Below are 6,827 nucleotides of genomic sequence, written 5' to 3' on the forward strand. Positions count from 1 at the left end.
GGGGGATAGGCCCTACACTTACACCACTGGCATGGTTGGTGAGATCATGGATGATATGCGGCTAGTGGGATGATAGGCTGTGTGATAGCCATTCTAGAGACTGGCATAGTTATAGCGCTAGCTCATTTAGTTGGGTTCACACTATAGAGAACCCTAGTAGTATGTATTTGGTTGAGTACCTTTCATATGGTGTGTACTCTTATCTTTGTATATGGTGTGTTGAGTGTTGAGTGAAGAAGAAGAAGATTTTCAGCCTCTCACCTTGTGTGTTCTCTATTAGAGTTTTGTGAGTGTGTGTGTGCTTGCAAGAGCTCAAGCTCTCTTCTCCCCTGCATCTTTTCACTTACATCCAGAAGGCAACCCATAGAACAATATCATTGCTTTTTGTAGCTTTTGCATTTCAACAAAAATGTTGTTGAACTCATTGAATTCGAATGAAACATTACCATACGCAGTCTTCTTCTTTCCCCATGCTGCAATGCAAAGTGTATCATTGATGTGGTAGTAATCCCCAATCCTGCATTTTACATCTTCATTGCTCACTCCCTTTGCTAGACGAACCCTCTTTGGTGGCAAGAAAAGGTTGTGCATGATACGTTTCTTGCGAAGGGTGTCTCCTAGCAATTCATGAAGAGCTTTGTAGCCCTTCGTGCTAATGCCTACCTCATCGCATGCATTAACAACATCAAAACTGCTGATACTTTGGGAAACCTCTTGTATTCATGATTTCATTGGAAACAGCCATACGTATCTTCTTGCAGTGAGGATCCCTAATCATTTTAAGCACATGCTCTCTCGTTTGTGAAAGAGTGTAAGAGCTCATTACAATCCCCGGTTCAATCAAAACTTGTGGCATCTTGAAGGAATACTCTAAAAACTAGCAAAATTACATTAACATTACACAAGTGCACACATGATTTACATTGGCATTTTGAATTGAAAGTGCTAGAGAAGAAGAAAGAGAGCCATATAGTGCAGCTTGAATTCTTCGCTTTACGAGCGTCCCCCCCCAAAAAAAAAATGGCAAGTGTTTCGATGTGGTTGAGTGGCCTCTTATGCTCCCTAGATTCAATAGGAGAGCTTTTCATGTGGGAGATGGTCTACGTAAGCTTTTCCACACACGCTGCTCTCTCTTAATTTACACCCTCAAGCTCCTTGATTTCCTCTTGAGCCTGAAGTAGGCCTTGGTGTACACTAGCAAGGTTAACTTGGAGCATATGCAACTGTGATTGACAAGTAGAAGACTCTACTAATGTGAGTTGTTGCTAATCTCTTATGCAGTAACCAAGCATCCCATTCTCACCATCTCCCACATACTGAATAAATGATGGTAAGTCTTTGAAAGTGGGTGGGTAATGCGCTCTCGAGTCAGCTGGGTATAGATGCCCACATCAACCCATAGATCCACATTAGTGTGACCCCCTCCCTTGTCTACGTACATTCCTCTCTTGTTCTGTGAGATGAACCTTGCCCGAAGTTGCATACTCTTCCAGCACCCACACATGCAAATCCACCTTGCGTTGTAATGGCACATTAGTGTTAGTGATTTCACGCAATGCCATGCTTAGAAGGGGTTGATAGTGGAAAAGAAGAGGGAGGCCCTAAGGTCACAGTAGAGAGAGAGAGAGAGAGAGAGAGAGAGAGAGAGAGAGAGAGAGAGAGAGAGAGATTTGAGATTAGAGGGAGTGAGTGCATGCCATAACCTTCCAAGGAGTCGAGATTAGAGAGAGGGAGGATGCAGTCACAGGAGAGAGAGAGAGAGAGAGAGAGAGAGAGAGAGAGAGAGAGAGAGAGAGAGAGAGAGAGAGAGAGTGTGTGTTTGCAGGCCATTAGCTCATAGTAGAGAGAGAAAGGGAGAGTTGAGAGTAGATGAAAGGATTGTAGAGAGAGGGATAGAATGAGGCTATACAGGCCAAGCTCGCAGTAGAGAGATGAGTAGAGAGAGAGAGAGAGAGAGAGAGTTGGTTTAATTTTAGGAGAAAAAAGAGATTGAAAATTGATTTTTTGACATATATATGGGTTTGGGATAACTTTTAAAGCAAAAAAAATAAAAAATGAGAGAATTTTTTTCACTATTTTTGTCTCTTCCCCCCTAGTTGCGAGATTGATGATGTGGAAAGTGACAAAAGATCTCTGATTTGGTTGATTTGGTCGGGAAGTGGAGGCATTCAATGATGAGATAGAGTGGGTTTTAGGAAAAAATCAAGGTTAAAAATTGAATGTTTTACATATATATGAGTATGGGATCAATTTCAAAGTATAAAACTTACAAAATGGGAAAAAAAATATCCATTTTGGCCCCCCCCCTAGTTACGAGCTTGCTAGAAAGAGAAGAGGAGAGAGAATGACAACATTAGACCCTATTTTTGTAGGAGAGTTATGGCCTAGAAAGCTCAAATTATAGGCTCCAAGTAGCCCTCTTGATTGACCTTGTCTCCTTAAGAAAGCACAAAATTAGCTTTAACCCCTAAAAATTAAGAATCCTTACAAGGCCCAAGAGATGTTCAAAGGTCTCCTAATGAGTTATTAGCTATTTTTAAGAGATGGGTGATATATTTAAAAGTAATAAAATTTATATCCATGCATATCTATCAAAAGGGGGGATCATAGTGCATCTTTGATGGTGCGAGATATATTACAAGAGAGCAAAACACCTCTTACTCTACCTATCATCTTTGAAAAGGATTACCCAAATGACTATAGAGTTTATAGAATTGTTGGATATTTTATATGATATAATTATTTTCTTTCAAAATCTGCAAAAAGGATAGGATCAACAATTTAATAACACAATGTATTGCATATCGAGAGAGAGAGAGAGAGAGAGAGAGAGAGAGAGAGAGAGAGAGAGAGAGAGAGAGAGAGAGAGAGAGAGAGAGAGAGAGAGAGAGAGGAGAGGGGGGGGAACATAATTTAATAAAGTGATAAGAATTACTAGGTATTTTTTTAAGAGAAGGGGTGATATATTTAAAGGTAGGAAAATTTATGTCCATGCATATCTAGGATCATAGTACAGCTTTGATAGTGTGAGACATATTATAAGAGAGAAAACCACCTCTTATTATGCCTATCATCTTTGAAAAGGATTACCCAAATGACTAGTATAGTGTTGATAGAATTATAGTATATTTTTGTTACATATGGTACAATGATTTGCTCTCAAAATTAGCAAAAAGGATAGCATCCACATTAAATAACACTATGTATTGCATATCAAGAGAGAGAATGATTTTAAAAAGTGATAAGAGCTATTGTTGGGGTATCAGATCTCTTGGGAACAATCTTGCTTTGTGTGTGAGGATGAAAGATGGGAGTTTTTATGTAAAATCATGAATGAGGTGAAAAAAGAGTAGATAGTTGTATTCTCGTTCAGGTTGTATGACAGCTTTTGAACAATTAATGTAAATAAATATAATTATTGGTCTAAAAAAAAGGTGATGAGAAATCGAAGCTATACCTACGTCGGTAAAGAGAGAGGAAGCATCGACTGTTACTCTGCATGCCCAGGTGTCGCCCATGCATGTCTGCTTGTTTGCATGCACTGCCTGCCCTTTCCCCTCCTCGTCTCCCCCTCCTTGCTCTGCTTGCTGACTCTCACCGCGTGGTAAGGCCCTCCCCCGCGAGGGGGGAGCTTCCCAAAGAAATTTTTGTTCTGAAGCGCAGTAGTGCTGTTAGGTCATGTCTTCCTCGTCCCTCTCCCCTCCTCATCGTTCTCTCCTCTCCCCCCCTAATCAAGTCAATGCGTGGCATCCCACAAACCCTCTCCCCCATCGAGCTCTTCTGAACCAGAACCTTTCTCCGGCTGCCCTTTTCACCCAGCACTTTTTACAGTCTTTGCCAAGAGAGGTGGTCTCTCAAGTACAGGAAGGCTGCAGATAATGCATTTCCAGCGAACCCTTTCAATCAGACACCAGAGGCGCGCATTCGAGCCCTACTCAAGAAGGCTTCGCAGGGAAATCGCCAGACTCTACCCCGGAGGTTTTCTGCAGCAACCGCCAAAAAGCTGATGGAGCAGCGCAGGGACACTCTTATTCAGGTAAACCACTGGTGATTCTTCGTGCTAGCCAGGTGAGGAAAATTGAAAAGGACTTAGAGACCCGAGCTCTTTTAGGTCTGATTGCGGGCCCTCGGCCCCCAGTGGAGATGTTGAAATCCTGGGTCAAACAACAGTGGGGTAGTAGGGGCTGTATTGTAGAAGCCATTCAGGCTCTTCCTAAAAACCACTACCTTTTCATGTTTAAGACCCCTGAAATGGCTTTTGAGGTTCTAAGCATGGGACACTGGGTCATTCGTACCTCCCCCCTATGCTTGTTCAAGTGGAGTAAGGACTTCAGTCCTGAGAAGTCTGCCAGTGAAAACTACCCAGTATGGGTTGAACTCCCTAACCTGCCCCTTCATTTTCATCATCACCGCAGGCCTATTGGAGAGCAGCTGGGTAAAGTCCTAGGTGGCAAGCCCCAGAGAGACTTCAATCCTTCTTGGCATCCTCAAATGCTGATAGAGTTGAACCTTTCTAAACCTCTGCCAGATTCGATTATCATTGCTACAGATGATGGTGAGACCTGTGAACAACCTTTAGTTTACAAATACCTTCCCAACGCCTGCTTCCATTGTGGGATGGCTGGCCATTTTGTCAGAGAGTGTCTTGTAAAATCCCCCCCAGCTCAGCCGAAACAACAGCAGGCTCAAGCCCCTATCGATTCCTAGACCAAGTCTATTGAGAATCGCCAAGCTACTCTTCCTTCCACTGGACAATCTACGGGCACCACAGACAAGAAGGGTGAGACATCTAAGAATAACAAAGCAAGAGGTAAGAACCCTAACCGCTTTGCTCTTTTGGCAGACCTACCAGAGTGGGTGGATTCAGAGGACTCAGATGTCCCAGGATCTGAGTCGGACAGGGAAGAAATTGCAGCCACTCCTCCTGATAAGCTGAAAGGGAGTAATGAGAAGGGCAACTCTCTACAGCTGGTTATAAGGGATAACTCCATTGATCTTAACCAAGCCTCTCAACCCCCCTTGCAGGAAGTGAATCCCAACCTGTCTATAGCTCCAATGGAAATCCAAAAGGACAATAAACGCTCCCATTCGGCAGTGGCCAGAACCCCTTCCAAAGATCACCAGGGTAAAGGAAAGAAAAAGGTTAACTGATGAGAGTGCTGTCTTGGAATGTTAAGGGGATTACTGACCCCTTTAAAACCAAAAAATTAAACAGGTGGATCAAGGAGTATCCTGTAGATGTCTGTGCTTTGCAGGAAATAAAGGTGGTTGGTGATGACCTCCAAAGGAGGCTAAAGGAAATTCATCCAGATTTTATCTGGATCCATTCAACACATGAGAGGGGCTCTGGGGTGGCACTGCCATAGGCCTAAAAAGGGAGCTAGCCTCATGTCTACACCTAGCCATCACTTCCCACTTTTGGTGTGCCATCCCCCTGCCTCCCCCTTTCAATTGCACTCTTGTCTCAGTGTATGCAGGAGGTTGCTCTGTTAATAGGGCAAAAATTTGGGAAGAACTGACTACAACTCCAGGACCCCTTATCTTGCTGGGAGATTTCAACATGGTTGAATCTCTGGATGACAGATTTCTCAGGCAGCAGGGGGACAAGTCTTACAGGGTTAGGAGAAGACTAGCTGGGAAGCTTGCAAAGATTACCATGACCTATGGGATGCTGGAATTGAAGGAGAGTTTACCTGGCAGAATTACAGCAGAGATGTTCTTGCAAGAAAGGCAAGACTTGATAGGTGCTATATCTCTCTTCAAGTAGCCAATCAATTCAACAGGGTGAAATCTAAACCAAAGTATACCTCCTGCATTTCTGACCATTACCCCTTACTAACTATCCTGGATGATAAAGCTAGTAAGATCAGAAACAATTGGTTTCACACTGACCCAGATCTGTTCACTAGACCTGAAGTTAGGAAAGAGGTTGCAGACATATGGTCAAATTCTTTTGGCCAGAAAGGTTCTCCTGCAAAGTGTTGGAATTCAGCTGTTAGGAAAACACAGCAGTTTCTCATCCTTACTAGAAAGTCTGTGACTAGAATGAGAAAGGAAAAGAAAGAGCAAATCTACTCAGAATTGTGCAGGCTGGAGTCTGGCCATTCTACTTCATTGGATATTCAAAATCAGATTCTGGTCCTTAGAAGTCAGCTAAGGGTGGAAGAAGAGTTGGCCCTCCAGCACTCAACTCTCTTTTTTAAAGAGTGGTGGGCTGGGAAAGTAGACAGGCCCTCAAAGGAGATGTTCAAACTCCTGAGGAAGAAGAATGTCAAGGAACTCATGCCAAGATTGTTGACTGAAAATGGTCCAGCTGAATCAGACACCCACAATTTGGAGTTTGTGAAAAAACACTTTGAAGAACTCTTCAGCCCAAAAGAAGAAGTTACAGCAGAAATAAGAGCCAATAGGGAGCTAATCTGGGAGGCTAGGAATAAAGTCATCCCAGCTGAGGCTGTTCCCCTGATTAATTCTCCGATTAGTCAGGCTGACCTGTATGCAGCTATTGAACAGTTGAAGCTATTGAACAGTTGAAGCCCAATAAAACCCCCGGGTTGGATGGACTACCTGCTGAATTTTTCCAGGTGTATAAAGAGGAGTTAACTCCCTGCCTGCTGAAAGTGTGGGAAGAATCCGTGAAGTACAAGGCACTTCCTAACCTTATAAACACAGGAGTTATTAAGCTGATTCATAAAAGAGGTCCAAAGGATGAGCTGGGAAACTGGAGGCCACTTACTATGCTGAACACTTGCTACAAGATTTTTGCCAAAGCTATTGCCAACAGAATTTCCAGCCACCTCTCCAAGTGGATTAGTGAAGAGCAGAAA

At 43.1% G+C, this 6,827-nt stretch overlaps 1 pseudogene; it reads left to right on the forward strand.

Moving 5' to 3' along the window:
- The first annotated feature begins 4,233 nt into the window (after positions 1-4,233).
- Positions 4,234-6,534, forward strand: LOC147615107 (uncharacterized; annotated as a pseudogene).
- Positions 6,535-6,827: the final 293 nt, after the last annotated feature.

The sequence above is a fragment of the Cibotium barometz genome, chromosome 40 (genome assembly GCF_041138505.1).
Source record: "Cibotium barometz isolate CiBa-2024 chromosome 40, ASM4113850v1, whole genome shotgun sequence".
Lineage (NCBI taxonomy): Eukaryota > Viridiplantae > Streptophyta > Polypodiopsida > Cyatheales > Cibotiaceae > Cibotium > Cibotium barometz.